This window comes from Oryctolagus cuniculus, chromosome 2 (genome assembly GCF_051225735.1).
Source record: "Oryctolagus cuniculus isolate XC-2025 breed Fujian yellow rabbit chromosome 2, ASM5122573v1, whole genome shotgun sequence".
NCBI classification, from domain to species: domain Eukaryota; kingdom Metazoa; phylum Chordata; class Mammalia; order Lagomorpha; family Leporidae; genus Oryctolagus; species Oryctolagus cuniculus.
The window spans coordinates 185,997,522-186,019,436 of record NC_142868.1 but is presented as its reverse complement, the minus strand read 5'-3'; the positions used below and the strand labels follow the sequence as shown (position 1 = coordinate 186,019,436).

The 21,915-nt window shown below is 39.8% G+C and overlaps 1 protein-coding gene across 11 annotated transcripts in view; it reads left to right on the top strand.

Annotated features, from left to right (window-relative positions):
- LOC127489374 (uncharacterized) overlaps positions 1–21,915 on the top strand; it is a 130,356-nt gene that overhangs the window by 72,505 nt on the left and 35,936 nt on the right. For 6 of the 11 annotated variants that reach the window (XR_016230519.1, XR_016230512.1, XR_016230521.1 and 3 more), the window contains exon 5: positions 15,909–16,031. The exons of 1 other annotated variant lie outside the window; for it this stretch is intronic. The gene's annotated coding sequence lies outside the window, so the exon portion shown is untranslated. Of the gene's footprint in view, positions 1–11,589; positions 11,756–15,908; positions 16,032–16,072; positions 16,469–21,915 lie in introns of those variants that run through there. 4 more of the 11 variants (XR_016230520.1, XR_016230515.1, XR_016230516.1 and 1 more) reach the window with 2 other exon arrangements.

The window sequence follows — 21,915 nt, the reverse complement described above, 5'->3', positions numbered from 1 at the left end:
AGCGTCAGGTGTTGAATGTGACGGGAGAGAATAGTCTGACTCCTCCATACCTGGGAGCCGCGAGGTGTCCTGAGATGAACTTAACCAAGTAGAGGAGCTGGAGTAGAAATGGGGGCAGTGACATGAAAGGGGCACAGATCAAAGGCGTGGGGGCCATGGTGCAAACAGGCGCTGGTTTGTGGGGCTTAGTTCCCAACGGAAACATGAAAGGTTGCTTCTGTGCAGAAGCTGAAAGTGATATAAGAAGACAATATGATGAAGTAAGTGAGAGGAATAAAACTAGGCACAAGTGCGAGGAGAGTAAGTGTTCCGCCTTGAGTCGCTATCCAGCGCGCTCTTCTTTTGGAGAGCTGTATAACTCCCTCTTCTCACCCACCAGTTTCCTGCTCATTCATTATTTCATCAGTGAGGTTTCCCTTAACCATCATATTCAAAACCTATCAGTCCATTTTGCCATTCCTCTGTATACCCTATTCCTCTTACATTTCTACATAGCATTTATCACTTTAAATATAATTTATTGTGATACAGAGAGTTAAATCACCAATCGTGATACTGGTATCCCATATTGGAGTGCTGGTTTGAGTTCTTGATTTTCAATCCAGTTTCCTACTGATGTACCTGGGATGACAGCAGAAGGTGGCTGAAGTACTCAGGCCCCTGCTACTCGTGTGGGAGACAAGAATTTAGCCTACATTGCTATGATCTGGGGAGTGAACCAGAATTGTGAATTGGAGATTTCTCATTCATTCATTCATTCATTCTCTCTCTCTCCCTTTCCTGTTTTGACCTTCAAATAAATAACTAAATCTTTTAAAATAGCATTTAATTCTTTATGATGTCTTTCAAGTATAGAGTAAGATGCATGCAGGTAGGAGTGTTTTCTGTGTGTGTTCTTCACTGACTCTGATGCCTTTAACAGTGCTCAAAATATAGTAGGAGAATGAATGAATGAAGTTACACTCCCAGCAGTGAACATGGTGAGAGCTGGGGAGTGCAGAAATACTGAGAGACCACAAATTCTTATTTGCTGGACAACCAGTTCTTTTCACTGACTTCAAAGTGTCTTCTGAAATAGTACATGACTTAGGAGAGGTCCTCAGTAGGTCTGTTACAGCATTCCCAAAGGAAGGAAGTAGGCTAACCCATTTTTAAATTTCTTTTGGTTCATAGCCCTATGACTTTGTGATTCTAACATTTCATGATTTAAATGCTCCATTGTTTCCCAGTGAGCCCTCTGTTTTTAAATCAAGTGATTATCTCAATTTTACATGAAATCTAGAGATGATAAATTTAAAAACACTAGATTAAAATATTGTTTTACTTGTTAGTCTGCCAGTTATTCCTTATTGACAAATTGGCTCATGGATCCAATCCAAAGGGAAAGACATTCAAAGCAGTTTTGCTGGTGTATTTTCTTTTTTTTCCTACCTGTTATTTAAAAGAATTGACCAAATACAGTAGACAATTCATTGGCTGTTATTTAGAGAAAGCTTTGTGCTTGAATCAATATGATATTTAGCTTTGTAGGTATTGAAAATCATTCTACTGTTGTCACTAATTGCTTTGGCATTCTGCAAAAGTACAAAGTGTTCACTATTTATTAATAAATCTGTTTTTCTAGTAGGGGGTGCATCTTTACTATTTATCATGTACCAGCAATAATAAAAATACTGCAGCCCTGAACAGAGCATGTCTTGAAAGACTGTCAGTGTGTGGCTGATTAAAAAGCAGATACTGGATGCAAAGAAGGGCAACACTCAGTTCATCCAAAGTCCTCATCACAATGAGCACACTTACATGAATTAAAAGTTGTCAGATATTAATGTTTATTAAGTAAATGTAACATGGGGACCTATAAAATTAGGGATAGATTTCTGAAGGCTCATCATAGTCAGTTACTTGACCAGGCTTGCATAGAATTCGGGAGATTAAATAGGTCAAACATGCATTCATTTGATTTTTCCTGTGTAACTAAATTGAGAGAGGTGGTTGTGCATGACAGATCTCTCATCTCTTTTACTCGGCAGTGAGTGATAGAGAAAGCAATCCCTGTCTTCATCTTTCAACAGAGCTCATTTGGAGGCACAAACCATCACCCCAAACCATTCTGGGAAACAACAGGATTGATTCTTCAGACAAGGCAGAGTGATGGAAGAATGTATTCCTCCGTCGTATCAAAGCCAAATTATTCCCAAATTTACTGCTGTATGTAGATGACAATGAAGCATAATTTGGAGAGCATTGAGAAAATCTTAGCACCCAGGGATCATTTCAACCAGCTTACCTTAGTTTCTGACATCATCATTGCTATGCATGCCAATCCTAGGACAAATGCCTCATGGATTATTTTTCCTTCTGGTCCAATTTAAGGGCGCGGTTAAGGAGTAGCGTAAGGATGGCACCAATGAATGAACTATATCAGGTGAAAAATGTAAGGTAGTTTTTGGGGGCTATACTTTGGTTCAATCCCGGAGTACCTAGATGCTTGAGGGACCTCAAGTTAGACAGACACAGTTCTCAACCATCTGACCAAAAAAAAAAAAAAAAAAAATTAAACCTTTCAAAACACATGAATCAAATGCCTGAAACTATGTGCCAAGAAAAGAGGGCGGAATACAAAGTGACTTCTGTTCTTAGCAGGGCACAAGTATATAAATAAATAACTGCGCACATGCAATGTGCCAATTAAGGAACACATTATGTTGCTGGGCGTTTATAGAGAAATCACTGTCATGTTGGGCTTGAGCAAAGGGATAAGTAAAACTCTATGGAGAAAGCATCTTCACAGTGAGTTCTGGAAGGATTAAGAGGTCATCTGATAGAGCAGAAAGTTTGAAATCTGGCCAAAGGCATGCCGGAACAGACAAGCACCTCAAACAGAGCCTGTGTGCTTCCCACCATCACCACTGCCTCTCCCCATCCCAGCCTGCTTTCCCTGTTTTTCTGTCCTGTAGCAGCTTTAGAGTATTTCCACATGTTTCATCATTTGATCTGCTGTCCACATTCAATAGCAACAGATATTGGAAAAGTTGGTCATGCTTTACAGAAAATTATTTGAGTAACGATTTCCTCAATTTTCTCAGAATACAAAGAGAGCACTATTCTACATAATGTAGGAGACAAGCTAATTCGTTACATGCCAGGGGTGTCTTAGAGCATTAATACTTAATTGTCTGGGGGCTGGTCAGCACTGTGGTACAGCGGGTTAAAGCCCCAGCCTGCAGCACCAGCATCCCATATGGCAGCTGGTCCAAGTCCCAGCTGCTCCACTCCCAATCTAACTCTCTGCTACGGCCTGGGAGAGCAGTAGAAGATGGCCCAAGTCCTTGGGCCCCTGAACCCATGTGGGAGACCGTGAGGAAGCTCCTGGATCCTGGCTTTGGATTGGCTCAGCTCTGGCTATTGAGGTCATTTGGGGAGTGAACCAACAGATGGAAGAACTCTCGCTCACTCTCGCTCTCTCTCGCTCTACCTCTCTCTGTGACTCTGTCTTTCAAATATAATAAATTAAATAACTGTCTAGTGGAGGACAAGGAAAGACATTCACCAAACTTAAGTTCTGTATGTCCTGGCTGCAAAGACAGGCTACATCTTCCCGTCTCACTAAAGGGGAGGTTGGGCCGACAAAGTTCTAGTCAACAGAAAAACACGTAGAATGGATGTGTGCTGCTTCTCATCATCACTAATATAAATCCCCCTGCGTGTTTGTATGCATGATTTTCCTATCCACAGGTGAAAATGGGAGGACTCTGAAGATATAGGGAAGCAGGGAGCCATAAGATAGAAGGATCCTGATTCCGCACTGTAGTGTAAAACCTGCTTGCCAAGCATCATTATTGAGCTAGTATGCAAGCAAGAAATAGTTTCATTGTGTTAAGCTATTACATTTTAGGAGTTTGTGTGTGTGTGTGTGTGTGTGTGTTTTGAGTGATGAGTTTACCCTCATTAATATAGCAGAAGAGTTCTTGCTTTCTCAGGTTCACAACTGAATAAGAAAGAATTATTTATAGATTAGAAAACTTTGACCATGTTCAAATGGATGATGGATAATGGATACACCACTTAAACTCAAATCGTGTAACTCTAAAGCCCCTGCTCTTATGTTCTTGGTAATACCTCCTCTGAGGCAAGAACTGTGTCAAGTACAAAAGCTATGATACCCTTTAGGAACCAGTGATGGTGTGAATACAACAAGCTGATTATGTACTTTAGCATTGAGGATAAATCCCTATGATTGTGCTCCCTTCAAAAGCTGGCTGAACATTTGCCCTTCTGGTAACTGTTAGAGGATTGACATGATTCCAATTTTCTGATCCAGGGCCATAAAAGGCCCATTTTCTGTTTGCTCTGGAGCTTTGCTTTTCAAAGCATGAGCTACAGATCTGTTATATAGGTAACCCTGGGTAGTTATTAGAAATGCAGAATCCTGGACCTCACCCCAAAGCTATTGAGGAACAATCAAACATTGCATCTTAGCAGTATCTCCAAATGATTCTTATGCATAATCAATTGAGAGTTATTAGTCTAAAGCACTGATGTACTCTGAGAATTATTTTCTTGAACCAGAGAGTCCCCCACACATGTTTTCTCCCCAACCAGAATCTTCTTCATGTCAGTAACTGTCTAAGCATTCCTCTAATTGACCACATTCTTATCCCACTGATAAGGTGATTTATGGAGACTTGCTTTGACTCGTCTCCAACCTGTCTTTGACTTCCCTTCCAGTGAATTAGCTACCCCAGATTAGAATTTGGGTCCACGAGCAGACATTGGCTCTTGTAAGGTAGGCATGCACTTTAGGGGAGAAATTTCAGGTGCTCTATATTTGTTAACAACAAAGTTTATACAAGTGTAAAATTAGTTTCTGGTACTGAAAGAGAATCTATGGGAATTGAGCTCTAGACCAATTGACTAGGATAAATGTTTATATTAGGGGGGAAGACCAGGATATAAGGAGTTATCCTGGGAGGGCCTATCAGGATATACACCTATTTCTATTCATGATGTGGCTAACTCATAATTGATAATCCTTCTTCAGGATATAACATGTATTTGCTTCCCCTCTTATATGGTATCATTAAAAGCAATGCTATTACCTTCCTTCCCTTTAAAATGAGAATATGAAGGTACTTCAAGGAGTTCAGAGAAGCTCAAAGGTTCCAGACATGGAGGAAGAGTGGGGAGGTGGGGGTGCTGACTGCCTGATGGATCAGATTCACCATGTGTATCTGTTGACCTATTGCACTGTGTCACCTAACGACACACAAATATTACATGTTAGTCATGAATTAAAAAAACAGCTCATAGAAAAATAAATGAAGCATTTATTTGCTACAAAAGGTTTGAAAACAGAGGCCGGTGCTGTACCAAAGTAGGCTAAGCCTTCAGCTGTGGCACTCACATCCCATATGAGCACCAATTCATAGTCATGTCCTGGCTGCTCTACTTCCAATCCAGCTCCATGTGGCCTGGAAAGCAGTGGAAGGTGACCCAAGTGCTTGGGCTCCCTGCACTCACTTTGGGGGTCCGAAAGAAGCTCCTGGCTTCTGGTTTTGGAATGGCTCAGCTGGGGTCATTAGGTGAGTGAACTAGTGAATGGAAGACCATTCTGTCTCTCCCTCCCTCTGTAGTTCTACCTCTCAAATAAAATCTTTAAAAAATAAAGGTTTGAAAACATATTCAAAGGATTTTCACAAACGTCAGGGGAAAATATATACTATGAGAAAACTTCATGTATTTAATAAGTTTTTCAATGAAATAAACTTTTAATTTCATTTTCCCTTGAACTCTTTGAAGTACTATCATATATCACTGTCTTAACTGAAATACCACAAATATCAGCAGTAATCGAACATTTACTTCCCACCCTCTGTATGTTCTGGTCACCAGGCACTTGGCTCTGAGAACCATTCCAGAGTAGAAGTTCAGAAACCTGTATCTGAGGTAGCACAAACAAATGTAATCTCTGAACTGGATGGCTCAAATATTTTACTGGTATGATTTAGAGTGTCTGGACCTGATATTTGATTACTTGTGGTAAATCTGACTACTTGTTTATTGAGAAGCTGAGCATATGACACATGGTTCTCTCAAATGCTCACAATATGGGAATTTGATGTGTTGTTCTAGGAGTAGACAGGATTGGAGAAGAATGAGTGTCCTTGGGCTGAATGACTGGGTTTCAATTTTCTGTCTAACCTTACTTGCTCTTTGAATTGAATAAAAGTTGTTGAGTCTTTCTCTGTTAGTTTCCTCAACTGAAAATATATTCTGTGGCTCTTATGAGGTTGAATAAGACATGGGAAGTACATGGAATAGGACAGAGAGCAGGGCATGATCATCAGGGGGAAACGAGCCTTGCCTATGGTACTCGCTTACAATGTCCTTCACAGGTGCGGACAGAAAAGAGTGAAGGCAAACTGGTCCTTGTTGTCATGGGCTAAGATAATTCCCTCCATTACCTGAGCTTAAAGAATATTATGTACAGGCTGACAACAACCATTCTGAATGACAGTACCATAGGTGGGGGACCTTCTGTGGCTAAGAGGCCATATGAGAATAGTGGATATGGAAGTTAAAATAACAACTGCTGGGACAGGCATTTATCCAAGTGGCTAGGAAATGTGTTGAGATGCTTCCATCCTGTAGTGGAGCATCTGGGCTCATACCCAGCTCTGGCTCCTGACTCCAGCTTTCTGCTAATGCAGGGCATGGGAAACAGTGGTAATGGCTCAAGTGTTTGGGTTCCTGCCACCCCCTGTGCAAGACTTGGATTGAGTTCCTGGCTTTTGGCTTTGATCTGGCACACACTGGGGTATTGTAGGCATTCAAGGAGTAAGCCAGTGGATGAGAATGCTCTTGGTCACTTGCTCTCTGTATCTCTGTCTTTCAATTAATTAAAAAATATTAATTGCCTAATGAATTTTGCTGACTATTGCTTTTGTTGATAAAATAGCTGTCCTAAGACTTTCAATTCAATTACCTATGGTCACAATTACACATGGCTACAGCCCTCTTAAGTTAATCCAAGACACAAAAACAAAGTGTTGCCTCTGATTGCCTCTATCAGCTGCTGGTTTTGGGAGTTCCGCTTTGAGAGCAAGAGCAAGCTGTTTTGCAGTGATCAGTGTTGGTGTGATAAGGAGCAATGGCTTAGTTGTCAACTATCAAGGTTTGGATGCCTCTTAAGACTCTAAGTGTCTTGTGCAACTCTGATATTCCATCTAACATTTCCCTCTTCTATGTTGTCCAATCATTCGTTAATAATACGAAAGTGTAACACACTTACAGGGTGTTGTGTGCTCTTGAAATCTTTTCAGAACTGATTTAATACCATTTTATAGGCTTGTGCAATTCACCCAAACCCTTAAATCATTTTCCTCTCCCCAGCTTAAAGCCTTTCAATTCTATACCTCTACTGATAAGGCTTAGCGTTATAACAGCCGTAGACGTTCTTGCTCTTAGACGTGGAGGGAGAAATAACAGTTGTTCCATTGTCACTGTTTATCATGACATTTTCGGAGAAGGATATCATGAAGTACTAAAACAATCTACATTTACCAAATTCTCTTTTCATATATAGAGAATGTCTTTGAGCAGGAAATGGCAATTGTGGCCAAGTAAACTGTGACTTGCATCCAGTGTATTTTCAGCAGCATTATTTTCAGAAGAACCAAAGCTGCACATTGAACATCCTACTTTTCTTCAAACACATATATTGAAAAACAAACAAAAAGACTTCCATTATTCATTGCTTGTAAAGCAAAGTCAAATGTTTTACCTTCTTATTGAGAGTTACAATCTCTTCCAATCTGCTAAAACCCCAATATTTTCCTTCAATCAGTGTAACTACATCAGTCATAATCCATCCCCCCCCGCCTTTTCCTAACATTCTTATCATTGTAGCATAATTACTTGGGCTCTGCTTGTATTCTCTTTGAGAATAATTTTCATTTCATATTCATTATTATAGCCTTTTCTATACTTGGTACAGTGTCTTCTATGTAGTAGATACATATTAAATATTTCCAGAAAATTGAATGCATAAATGAAAACAGCATCAAATATAGAATAGAAATGCTGGATTATAATTCTGAGTATACCCCTAAAGTGTGCTGTTGGATAGGTGTGACACCTTAGAGTTAAAGGAGGACTATGACTTCTAGGAATACATTTAGGAGAAGTGACAAGATGTGTGTGATAATATGATTGCATTAAAGTACATTGTAGGGTCCCTCTTTCTCCCCTGGTAACTTCGACGAAGTCAGAGGCCACTTTGGAGAACTCCTTGTGGTTAGGAACTTTGGCCTCTAGGAATGAAGAGTGGCTTCCAAAGGCCAGCAGGAAATAGAATCCCTCAGTCCCACAAACACAAGAATTGAATTCTTCTGGTACCTGACTGAATGAGAAAGTACACCCTGCCCTAGGTCAGCCTCAGATGAGACTGTAGCCCTGCTGGCACCTTGTTTGCAGCTGCCTTCTCTCAGACAAAGCCCCAGAAGTGTCTGAACTTAGAAAAAATGGAGAAAACAAATGAAGATTGGTCCACGTGGCTAAGTTGGTGATAATATTGTTATATGGAAACAGACAATGAATACAGGAAGTAATTCACTAAGTATTGGCCTCCACAGTTGAAAAATGTCAATAAGAATGTCTGTCCCACTTTAGACACTGAACTTCAAAAAATAGCTAAAATGAGGAGACCATATAAGTAAGCTCACTTTCAAATGCAAGTATATATAAGCGTTGAATTTTAAGGGAAACGCTTGACAAATAGGATACCATTCCTCCAAGGGCACTTTGAAGGATGTATTGTCATGCCTATTTTATGGCTGCATGAACTAATATGCCTATTTGATAGATGAAGAATCTGAACATCAGAGAAATCAAGCAACTAGCAGAAGGCAATGTAGGTTAGAAATGTGGAGCTAATTAAACCTACAAACACTGAATTCCAAATCCTGGGCATTTTCTGTTAGTTGCTCATAAAATAAATTATGTTGAAAACCATGCATGAGCCACATTTGTATCATTTTTAGGTTCAACTGGGCAGACTTAGCATTTTGAAATCATATTAATATTTCATTTCTTCGGTTTAATGAAGCAAGCTCATTCTCCTAAAACACTGCCACAAATGCTGCTTCCTTTAACAATTCAAGTCAACAACAACATTTATGCAGGACTTACTACGTGCCAGGTCATCTTAGCATACAAAGTATACACATATTATTCCAATTCACAATAAATAGAAAACAAAAACTTTAATTGATCATATTCAATAAAATTGTTAGCTTCAAGCAGATTTACTTAGTCTTATAAAGTGGCTGAAGCAAATGTGGAAACTTTGTTTATGATTTCCATTATGACAACTGGTTACATTATTTTATGGAAGCTCTGAGTAAGTATCAAACATGCAACCAGGGGCTTGTGCAGATGTTGCCAATAACAGATAATAGTAATCTCTAAATCCTGCCTGGTCTAGGGGAAAAAGAACTTATTTAAAGGGATATTTCTGCCCTTTTGCCATTACTTTCCCTCTATTCCTTTCAGGAGACCCTGACATCAATTGAGTCATTCTGTCAACAAGTGGACTTATGCTGCCAGAAAAACAACAAACAAGCAACAAGCCGTAGTCTGTGTCTCTCTTTAGATGCCTGACAGAAAGGCCAGTGCTTTAAGGCATGCTTCCTGAGCTGTAGAAAAATATTAGATCAGCAACCTCTTGCAGGACTAGATGAGCAGAGACAGCTATTAGGTGAGTCCATTATGTGTAGAGCATTAACATCAATCCAACTGCAGGAGGAGTAGAAATCCCTACTTTGGTATCAGGTATAGATTGCATTCTTCTATTCATTGCTGTCAAGATTGTTGGTATTTTTATCCCAATATGTCTGTAGGTGCAGATCTTTATCAGGATACGTAGGGCAAGAACAATGAATGTTTGACATCCAACAGTGCCAACAATATGCTTTAATTCCTGAATTCTGTCTCCCATCCCACCACTGGGGAGTGCCTTTATTGAATTCTTTTTGGAAAAAAATATGAAAATGGCTCCCAAACTTGTGCCACACCTTGTTTGTCTTAGTAGAACTGCCTTTGGTGACCTTCTGTTTACAAGGTATTCCCAATTGAATGCCTGATTGTATCTTGAGATTAAGCACTTTGATTCCCCAACTGTGATGATGAATAGCACTCAGAGAGCTCATTAAACCTATAACTTCCTAGCCTCTTCCTCAGAGCATCTTCATAGGATCCTAGAATTTGTATTTTTAATCAGTACCCAAGGTGATTCTTATGCTACAAAAATGTTTAATAAAGTGTGATTGACTTGAGGGGCTGAGAGAACTCTCAATTACTCCTTAGCAATCTTTCTTTCATCCTTAATGATCCGTAGTGCACTACGAGACTCATACTAGACTATTTACCTAGAGAGCTGACTTAGTTGCAGCCATGTTTGTCAGTGATGCTTATGTACTAGTAGTACCTACTCTAGCAGTGATTTGGTGACAAGTCTCTGGATGTATCAGAAACTTACTTCAATCAAGCTGTCCCAGATAGTTCTAAAATTTCTTGCTATGGAAGTGTTTAAACATATATAGATACAGTGATAATGGTTTAATGAAACTCCATATATCTATTGCTATATTCAAAAATTAATCATTCATAGCTAATTTTGTTTTATCTGCATTTCACTTACTTTCCTTTATCCCTGATTCTTTTAAAACAAATCTTGGCTATCTCATCATTTCATTCATAAATATTTCAGTGTGACTGCATAAAAGATAATGTTTTCAAAAATACCCAACATAATTATCACACATTTAAAATGAATAATTCCTTATTATTACCAAATTTTTGATCAGTGTTAAATCTTTATTAGATTCCTGTCAATTATCTATCTATAGCTTGTACAATAAGGTTCCAAATAAGGAACATATACTGAATTTGGTTGAAATATCCCAGGTTGTTTTGCATTTCCTTTCCATATCTTTGTGTTCTCCTTGTGATCTATTTGTTGAAGAAACAAGATTCTTTTTCTTATAGCATTTACCATAGATCTTGCATTTCTTCCTTTCCTTCCATGTCCTGCAACTTGATTTTGAGTTAGATAGTTGATCAGATTCGCAATGATCTGTGAGCAAGAGCACTTCAAAGGTGTAATTGTATATTTCCACTAGGAGGCACATTGTGTCTGCTTGTCTTTCTTTCTCTGATATTAGCAACTGTTTATTATCAACATCTGGTTCCATTATTTCATTACTGTGCATTATATGTGATGTGATGATATTCTAATTGTTCTCATTTCTTTGTTCAATAACTGGAGTATTTTCTGTAAGAAGACATTTTATCAACACCTTATTTACCCTGACTTATATTCCTTTTGGGAAAGGTAAAATTTACTTGATTTTTTCCCTTTGTTTTCCAGTTTCAATAGAAAAATTAGACTCCCATGCAATCTTCAAAATTACTTGTGAGTTTTTAGAAATAAATATCATGGATTTCCAAGGATTTAGACATATTTGGAAGACCCCCATCCCTTCCTATTATTATCCTCAGTATGCTCATATTTCCTTATTTCGTTCTCAGATGTTTGTGCTTTCCTGATTCATTTCCTGCCTTCCACTCCATACATGTGCTAAATGTGTGTGAACCTGGCACCACTCAGTTAGCTTTGCTCCTAATCACTCACCTGGTCCAATGACACCTGGAGGAAGTGCAGGACTGAGTGTAAACGCTGCCCTCTCTCTTACAGGTATGAGTACGTTGGTTATGCTGACTGCAGGCAGTCAGATATGACTTTGGGACCAAACAAGGCTGAGTTTGGATATCAATGATAAATATCTTCTTTTTCATAAGTTGTCCTTAGAGTCACCAAAGATGATAATATTCCTCAAGGAGAATGAAAAAAATGGAAATAAGGTGACAGACCCAGATTAAACATGCAAAGAGTGAGCAGAGAAAATGCAGCCAGGGAAAGAGACAAAGTGGTATGAGAGAAAACTGGGCCAAAAGGATGAAGAGAACCTGGGGTGAGGGGAGGATGTACCTGGACGATATCCACTGGATGAGGGCGTACAGAGTCATCAGATGACTAGAACAGTGTACCTTGGTCAGGCAACATGCCCCCACATCACAGGAGATCAAAGGTTGGGTGAGAAGCCAGACCTGGAAGCCAGACTCCAAATGTTCTGTTCTGGCAACTGTGCAATTCTGATCAATCACGTGTTTTGTAGTTTCCAGAGTAAATTGCTATCCACATTCTCCCTGGAGGCATAACTGATGTAATGACATCCTAGCTGGGTGGAATTTAGGGTGTACTTGGAAATCCCTGATGGCTGCAAGCCATAGCTGAAATCTTCATATTTTGGGCATCCTATGAAAGGTTGGGGAAGGAAGCCAAATTCTCTAGATCTTCTGGCATTAATGTCATCTGCTCTGAAGTAGAAGTCCTCGGTTCCTTGCTGCCCTGGTAAAAACGAGTACGGGTGTGGTGGGATGGAGAGAAGACACACTGAAATGAGTGCATTTACTTGTGTTCATTCCTGGGTAGATGACATTCTTCCAGCCAAGGACTGACAACTCTTTCTCAGTCCTGAGCCATAGTTCTAACACTTTGTTGGCTAATCAGTATATTTCTTTCTTTCTTAAAGTTTTATTTATTTCAAATACAAAGTGACAATGAAGGGAAGTGAGGGAAGAGTAGAGAAATGCATACACACACACACACAGACATACACATACTCACACACATACATATATATGTCTTCCCTCTGCTGCTTCACTCTCTAAATGGCCACAACAGGCAGGGATAGGCCAGGATGAATCCAAGAGCCAGTAATTCCATTCAGGTACTCTGTATGGGAGGCAGAGGCCCAAGCACTTGGGTCATAATCTGCTGTCTTCACAGGTGCATTAGCAGGAAGCTGGATTGGAAATGGAACAGCCAGGACTAGAACTGGCACTCGAGGGTGGGATGCTGGCAGCTTAACATGCTGTGCCACAGTGGCAGGCCCCCAGACCTGCTCTGGATAGAAATCAGAGCTCTGTTAGGAACACTTGCCTTGGTGTACAGAAGGCTTGTTCCAGGCTCCTCAGCTCTGATCTTGCAATAGCTTATGTAGGTCAAGAATAAGAAGGATGAAGCAGTACTATTTCAGAATCAGGCTTCATATCAGAGATCCACAGCTCTACAAACATTGTTCCAATTACTTGTACTTTTTTGTCCTCTTCCTAAGGTGAGCAATCTGGTGAAACTAGCATCTCCAATATCTATCTTTAAATATGCTGATCTTCTGTATATAAAGAGAATTGAAAATGAATCCTCATGTGAATGGAAGGGGAGAGGGAATGGGAAAGGGGAGGGTTGCGGGTGGGAGGGACGTTATTGGGGGGAAGCCACTGTAATCCATAAGCCATACTTTGGAAATTTATATTCATTAAATAAAAGTTAAAAAAAAATATGCTCCCCTTACAGATCATCTCTCCCCTTCCAAATCCTGCTCACTCATTAATCATTCATGTGTTGGTTTACTTACTCATTTAGTCAGCATAGTGGCTTTGCTCATGTTGTTTCTTCTCTCAGAATCCCACCACCCTTCCTACTAATCAAAGAACTCCTTACTCTCCAATGTATTTTAGCTCTCACTGCACTGGACTTTGTGACCTCCTCTCTGCTCTGCTGGCATGCCCTTTTTAACCCCACCACAGTAAATTGCTTGGAAATTACTTGTTTTCTCTTTGAATAGGGAGAAATATTTCCTATGTGGGACTTTAATACAAATATTTGCCGTCATGACAAGTATTCATTTCAGTGTGTGAAAATTCCCTAATCCTCTCTGAGTTTGAAGTATATACATGACCAGGGGTTGGTAAGGTCTGAAATACCAAGGAAACATAGGAGAATTCTAGAGCTTCTATAACGTCACATGTACATATATGATGAGTCTTCAAAGGTTCATTGAAACTGTTAAAATCATTACTTAGTAGAGAGTTGATCATCTGTATATAAAGATAATTAGAAATGAATCTTAATGAAGAATGCGATGGGAGAGGGAGTAGGAGGTGGGATTGGAGTAGGGGTAGGGGGGCAGCTATGGGGGGAAAACTGCTATATTGCAAAAGCTGTACCTATGAAATTTATATTTATTAAATAAAAGCTTTCAAAAAATAAAAAAGTAAAATAAGTGCATTATGAAAAAATTACTCATGAATTTCAAAATATTTTTGCACCCAAATAAACTTCACTTCTAATTCAATTTTCCCATGAACATTTTGAAATACCACCCGGTATCTGTGATATTCACTATAAACTTTCAATAGCAGCCTAAGCCATACATGAATATATGTCAGGAAATGGAGTGTAGTGAGAGTTATTTGCAGGCAGATTCAATGAGTCCCATGAGGAACCGAGAGGAAAGAGAGAACTTCCAACTTTAAAGGCAGAACTCCAATCTCCTCTTCCTGCTCCCAGGCCCTCTTTGTATTTAGCCCCCTTGTTTTGAATGTTTGCAACATTGACTGCTTGTTCCACCCAGTAGATAGCAGAATGAGCTATTTTGTATCAGAACTGAGTCTATTTTGTGCATATTGTGTCTATTTTGTGCATTTTGAATTATACACTACACGATGGAAGGGCCAAGGGCATGCCTTGAACGTATGTGTTGCCTTCAAAATACCTAGACTGGAGCTGCCACATACTAGAGACTTGGTGAACTCTCCAGGAGGAATGGACACTGATGGAGAATCCACACATTTCTTATTAGGCTGAACAGCACGCAGGCTCAGGGACAAAAGGCAAATGCTTTCTAATGAGACCACTACAATGTGCTAAATTTGTTCCTCAAAGAAAAATAAAAGGAAATACTTCTGCAGGTCTGGCTTGTGCCCCCATTTTTCAAATCATAAACTGTCAATGAAAAAGGATCCCGTAGTCAGTTCTCTGAGGTCTCTCACAGGGCCTCACTGAAGCAAGACGATGGGATAATGATGACTGGGTTTTTCACAGGAAGCTTATCATGCTCTGTGAGAGAGTTTAGATGTGCATTTAGCATTTGAAAGACTCCCCAGATATGAAGAGAGACATTCAGCAAAAAGTCATTGTGCCTTGAATAATTTTAGCACCACCAACAGAGACAAAAAAAAATGACCATCTATTTATATTTCTAAGAATTATTCTTTTTCATTGTGTTCATGAAATGTAGTTTCTTGAATGTCTAGAAGAAATGTCATCCCTAAATATTTAATACTATTGGGTTTCCAACTTGAAAAGAAAAAAAAATGGAAGAAAAAGAGAATGCTTTCAGTGGCAATTCTTTGAATTTTTTATGTCTGCTTCCTTTTTTGAAGACAGAGTGCCTCTTAACAAATTAATCTGACTGTTATTATGTTAAGATTCCTGGTTAGCCTTTGCCATTTTCATCAGGTGTGATCCCTTTATGAAATGAGAGGGGTTACTTTTATAAAAATTGTGATTTGCTTGGTACATATTTGCTATTGGCCTATCTTTGTTTCTCTCTCTGGCTATGAGTATCTGTTATGCTCCTTAAAGGGCAAGGGTCTGTTTTAATGACACTGAGGTATGCCTCGTTATTGATTACTGCATATGCCACATTTAGGATGTTAGACCAGGGAGTGAGCATTTTAAGAGCATACATCTTAGAATCACAAATCAGACAAGGTAACTTTCTAGTATGCATTTCATGATGAAAGATAAACACTAATGGCTCTATATGAATGTGATTTTCTCTAAATTGAATATAGTGTGCAATTTTCATGGCTTCATTTTAAAATTTATTGCTTTTGAAGATTACTATTTTATCTACTAAGCCTCAAACTAAATGCATTTAAGAGGTAAAGGAAGCCATTTGGTGCCTGGTGAGTGACCACACTTCTTGCTTTCTTCACAGGAGGACCAACTTTTGACTCACTGATAGGCATTTCAGTTCTGAAAAAACTGTATTCATAATTGGATGAGGAGTTGTTGTGGGATTCAAGAGACTGACCAAAACACACGTTGAAATTATTTCCCTGTGAGTAGCTTTAGTCCTTCTGTTTCTTTTTGCTGCTGCAGGACCACGACTGACCACTGGGACAATCTCAAGCCTTGTTGTGGTGCTTTCTTTCTTCAGAGAAATCAAATCACTCCTCGGATATTGCCATCTACATTGCCGTTTTCAACAGGCTAGCCATTGTATCACTGTCAATTTTGATTTTGGCTCTAGTATTAATTATTCCATGATAGAGAACAAGTTACTTCAGTGTTCAGGTCCTCAGTTTGTAAAATACTTGGATTTGATAGAACTTTTCTTCTAGCTCTGATAGTCTAGTTTTATTTGCTCAAATGAAGTAATATTCATGACATACCAGATAAATATAAGGTATTATGGTGTAGATGAAGGTGATTAATGAAAAGGATAGGTTGACATTTTGCATCAGTTTTTCCACAAAATCATTCACTGCACCAGAATTCCAAACACTTGTGTATCCTGCTGAGAGGAAGGGGTTTTAATAACATATCCTATGATGCTATCCAGTTTCTATCATATACTTAAAGTCTGTGTGGTTGTCTCTGGTACCCTCCACAACAAAAATCCAATACTCACTAATAACTATAAACTAAAATATGTGTTGTGTAGTCATTGGGTTTAATTTATTCATATGGCTATATTGTTGCTACTATATTGGCTAACTGGCCAATAATGGCTTCCATGGTTTGCCTTTTGGGTTGTGCACATGGGTCTTCCTGAGAGGTGAGAAGTCCAGCTGTGTGCTTAATGTTGTCTAATTATTTTATCTCAAGATTTGTTTTCCTATTCTAGATATCTATAATGTGAAAAATATTTATTTATTTATTTTATTTTTTTTTTTTTTTATTTTTTGACAGGCAGAGTGGACAGTGAGAGAGAGAGACAGAGAGAAAGGTCTTCCTTTGCCGTTGGTTCACCCTCCAATGGCCGCCGCGGCCGGCGCGCTGCGGCCGGCGCACCGCGCTGATCCAATGGCAGGAGCCAGGAGCCAGGTGCTTTTCCTGGTCTCCCATGGGGTGCAGGGCCCAAGCACCTGGGCCATCCTCCACTGCACTCCCGGGCCACAGCAGAGGGCTGGCCTGGAAGAGGGGCAACCGGGACAGAATCCGGCGCCCCGACCGGGACTAGAACCCGGTGTGCCGGCGCCGCTAGGCGGAGGATTAGCCTAGTGAGCCGCGGCGCCGGCCCTATAATGTGAAAAATATTATGAAGTATTCAGTCCTTTCTTTGTTCTTCATTTCTCTCTCATCTTTTCTGCTCCCTTCCAACCAACCCGGTACATTTTCCTGTTTCAAACATCTGCAACGGAAGTAGGTGGAGCATGTGGAGCCCGGCTCCAGTTAACAAGGACAGTGGGAAACTTAACAGTGACGTTGATTGGGAAATCCTGGGGGACAAATGATTCCAAAGACAAGCTGTACTAAATATAGTCATCTACTGCCCACTCCTACTCATTTTAACCACCTGTCATTAGAATACCTTACCATGCCAAACTCAGATCAAGGCATTCAAGATACTGGCACTGAATTCCTTTGAAGGTTCTAAGCATACAGAGGTGAAAACTGCCTCCTTCTGGAGAAAATGATTAAACTCTGTTCAATGACAAGACAGATGCTAATCAAAATGTAGGTTCTAAAAAATTTACTGATATCAGTTGAGTGCCAGCCAAATAACCTTATGTGATGTAGTGAATTCTCATGTTTTAGGTTGCTTGGCATCCATATCTTCTTTGCTAATCATAGTTTAATTTTATAGTAGGATGCTGAATTTCAAATTGCTAGTTTTACATACTATAAGAATGCATTTAGCTCTGCAACCTAGTAAATATAATGCAATGCCCAATATTTTCATGAAGTATTATTTATCATCATTATCCGTGATATCCCCGACATTTTTCTTCTTTTCCTCACCTCTTACTTACATGGAATACCTTCTATTCAATCTACGAAAAATAAAAGGAAAAACAAAAATTCAAATAATGTTTGCTCACAACACATTGAGTTGATCTTATAATATATGAATTGTCCTATTGTTTAAAAAAAAAAAAAAAACTGCCCAGCAGAACCACCCATTCCTCTGTGTTTAATACTTGTGGTTTTGGTGGAATTAACAGAGTGCCCCAGAAACAGGGCAGTGTCCCCTTGGCAAGTGGCGCATGCTCAGCTGTGTAAATGTCACGGAAGCCTGCTGTATCTCCTGAATCTCGGCTATGTTCAGGACGTCTCCTTTCTGCTAGACTTGAGGTGGGGAAGCGACAGGGTTTGGGCTGCTGATGTGATCTCACCCCAAAGAGAAGAGATCTGGTTGAAAGTCAAACTTACATATGGAGAAGAGCAAAGCTTGCCTGGCACCCATAGGAAATTGGCCCTACAGGCCTATTTTGAATCAAACATCAAGCTATACCCGAAGCCAACCATTTAGATCCTGGATTTTCCAATTATGAGAACCCACATATTATTTTGGCTTTAGTCAAAAGGAACCTAACTGAATAGCTTTAGACAATAGAGAAGTAGAGAGTATGACCCTACATTTCCAAGCTCAGCAGGGTCTTTAAAAAGTTCATGAAACATGTCAATTATGAAAAGAATATGTATGAATTTCTATTTTTTTTTTTTGCTCCAAAACAAACTTTTAATTCTATTTTCCCAGGAAGTTTTTGAGGTAACTTTGTACTTTCAAATAACATTTGGCACCTAACAGCTGGGGCAATTCCTCCCTCCTACCCAGTAGATCATTGCTGCATTTATGTTTCACTTGAAACCTATGGTTGTTCAAATAAATTGCTACTTCATTAGTTTAAAAAAAAAACTGCTACCTGATAGCACAATGCAAGATAGTAAGAATAAAATATTTTCTTTGCATTTATCCATTCTCTATTATCCCTTCTCTATTACTCCTTTTTGTCAATGTAGATCTTAGTTTCTTATCTATGTAATTCCCTTTTCTCCTGAAGAACTTCTTTGGAAAATCTATTTCAAGGCAGGAGTCTGATGGCAAACGCTTTCAGTAACTTTTTGAGAAGAGTTTTCATTAATCTTTTACTATTGAAGGATAATTTCACTGGATACATAATTCCAAGTTAGCTTTTTTCTTTCTTTCAACACTTCAAATAGTTTACTTTCTTCTTGAATGGTTTCTAGACAGAAGTTCTATATAGTTGTTATCTTACCCTTGTTCTTCTATTTTTTTCTCTATTTCTTTGAAAGGCAGAGTTACAGAGGGGGAGAGAGAGAGATCTTCCTTCTGCTAGTTCACTCCCTAAATGGCTGTAGTATCTGGGGGTGGCCCAGGATGAAACCAGGAGCATTGAACATCATCCAGGTCTCCCACATGGGTGATAGGGGCGCAAGCACTTGGGCCATCTTCCACTGCTTTCTCAGGCACATTAGTAGGAACTGGATCAGAAGTGGAGTAGCCAGGACTTGAACCTGCATTTTGATATGGGTTGCCAGTGTCGCTACAGTCCCAGCCCTGGTGTATGTGTGTGCATGTTTCTGTGTCCTCTTTTCTGACTTTATCTTTGACTTTCAGGCAGTTTGAGTGTGCTGTGAAAAGGTATTGATTTTCTAGTATGGATATCATTTGGTCTTTCCTGAATTCCCTGAACCTGTGGCTTATTTTCTATTAATTTTGGGAAATTCTCTTATTATTGCTTCAAATATACTTTCTATTTCTTTACTTCTTTCTCTGGTGTTCCTTATTTTGTGATTGTCCTACAGATCTTGTCTGTTCTATGCTGTTATTTCCCTTCTTTTATTTTCTTTGCATTTCAGTTCCAAAGTTTTTATTGACTTTTATTTAAGTTGACTGATATTTTTCTTTGGCTTTGTCTAGTATAGCAATGAGCCTATCAAAGATATTCTTCATTGCTCTTACAACAGTTTTTTTATTTCTAGCATTTCCTTTTCATTCTTCATGAGAGTTTCTATCTCCATGCTTACATTATTTATCTGTTCTTCTACAGTGTCTACTTTTTCTACTGGAGCCAATAACATATTATAGTTGCTTTAAATTCCCTGTTTGGGGTAGTATTTGGCATAGTGTTAAGATACAACTTGGAATCCCTGCATCTCATGTCCACCTTTCTGTTAATGCACACCCTGGGAGGCAGTAGTTGATGGCTGAAATTATTGGGTTCCAGTATCCTACTTGAGAGACCTGGATTGAATTCAGATCTCATGTCTTCATCTTGGCCCATCTCCTGTTATGGCATGCATTTGGGAAGTAAACCAGCAGATTGGAAATTCATTCACTCCTCTCTCTCTCTCTCTCTCTCACTCTCGTTCCTTACAAATGAACACAATTTTTAGCAATAAAACAAAAATCCAGTCTTGTAATTCCAACATCTCTGGCATATCTGAGTCCGGTTCTGATGCTCACTCTATCTCCTCAGATGGTGTTTCATTGCCTTTTAGTGTGCCTTATTTTGTTTTCAAAAACTGGAGATGATGTATGGAGTAAAGGAGACTGAGGTAGAGATGGCTTTAGTGTGATATTTTATTTTTATCTAACAGTTAGGTTGCATTTTCTGTTGTATGTAGCTGTGCTGTCAGTGGGTAAAATCTCCTCCTGTGTCTTCACGTTTATCCCCTCTGATATCCTTAAGGGTACCTAGAGACTCCATCTTAAATAAGGCCTGTGGCTTTTAGCTCTTTTTCTTGGAGTACCTTTTTATATTGTGATGGGAGGAGTGTTCTACAGTCCTATTGTTACCAAACAGGTAGATTTGCTACCTGATGTGCACAAAGATCTATTGGTGATATTGGTCTTTTGAGAAAGACTTTGTGTGGCTGACCAGCAAGGGAGACACCAGATGTGGCTCCCATCTGTTTGTGTGTGTGGTTTGGGGAAACTTGTATGGGTGAGGTAGGGAAAGCTGCTATGCAGAAGCGCTGGCAAGGGAAGTTCTGATTGAAGGGGCTTGGAACTGGGTCATTTATGAAGCTTCCTGAGGTGGTCTCTTGCTCTGGATACCCCCGGGCAGTCAATGGACTCTGCATTCTGAAATGGCTCTGGTGATGAATTTCCGGCTGTGCTCTGGTCTCTTTGGTTCTCCTCCTTCTGGCCATGCCCAGGCTGCATGACTTGCAGTTTTTGGATCTGTGTTCTCTATGCACCTGATCCCTCAATCGGAGACAGTTTTCCTAAGTAAAGAAGAAACAACAAGGTGGGGAACTTTCAGGAAGGGAATGAAAAACAGGACAGGAGGTTTTTGAAGTCTGGGGCAATGTGAGGAAGCCCTGTGGAGGGAGAAGTCCTGTGTCAGTGTTAGAGACCTCAGAATGTAGGGATCCTGCACTGTTTCTCTTCCCCATGCCAAAGGCTAGGGGAAGCTAGAGTTGGGTATTTCCTTCCCCCGTGTTGGTTAGGTTCTGCTGAAACCTCACGGAGACTCAGGTGGAGTAGTGGAGTAGTTTCTTTGAAGTACAGGATTTGTTCAAGATAAGAAGAATGCTCACTTATTTCAAAATAGTTACTTTTGATATGAACCAGTAGGTCAAAGTTTGTCTTTTTTTAAAGATTTATTTATTTTACTTGAAAGAGTTACACAGAGAGAGGAGAGGCAGAGAGAGAGAGAGAGAAAGTCTTCCATCTGTTGGTTCACTCCCCAATTGGCTGCAATGGCCGGAGCTGTGCTGGTCCAAAGCCAGGAGCCAGGAGCCCCCTCCGGGCCTCTCATGCAGGTGCAGAGCCCAAGGACGTGGACCATTTTGTACTGCTTTCCCAGGCCTCAGCATAGAGCTGGATCGGAAGTGGAGCAGCCGGGACTAGAACCAGAGCCCATATGGGATGCTGGTGCTTCGGGCCAGGGCATTAACCCTCTGAGCCACAATGCCAGCCCCCTGTCTCTCTGCTTCTAAAATCAGTTATCAAATTAAAAGAAGAA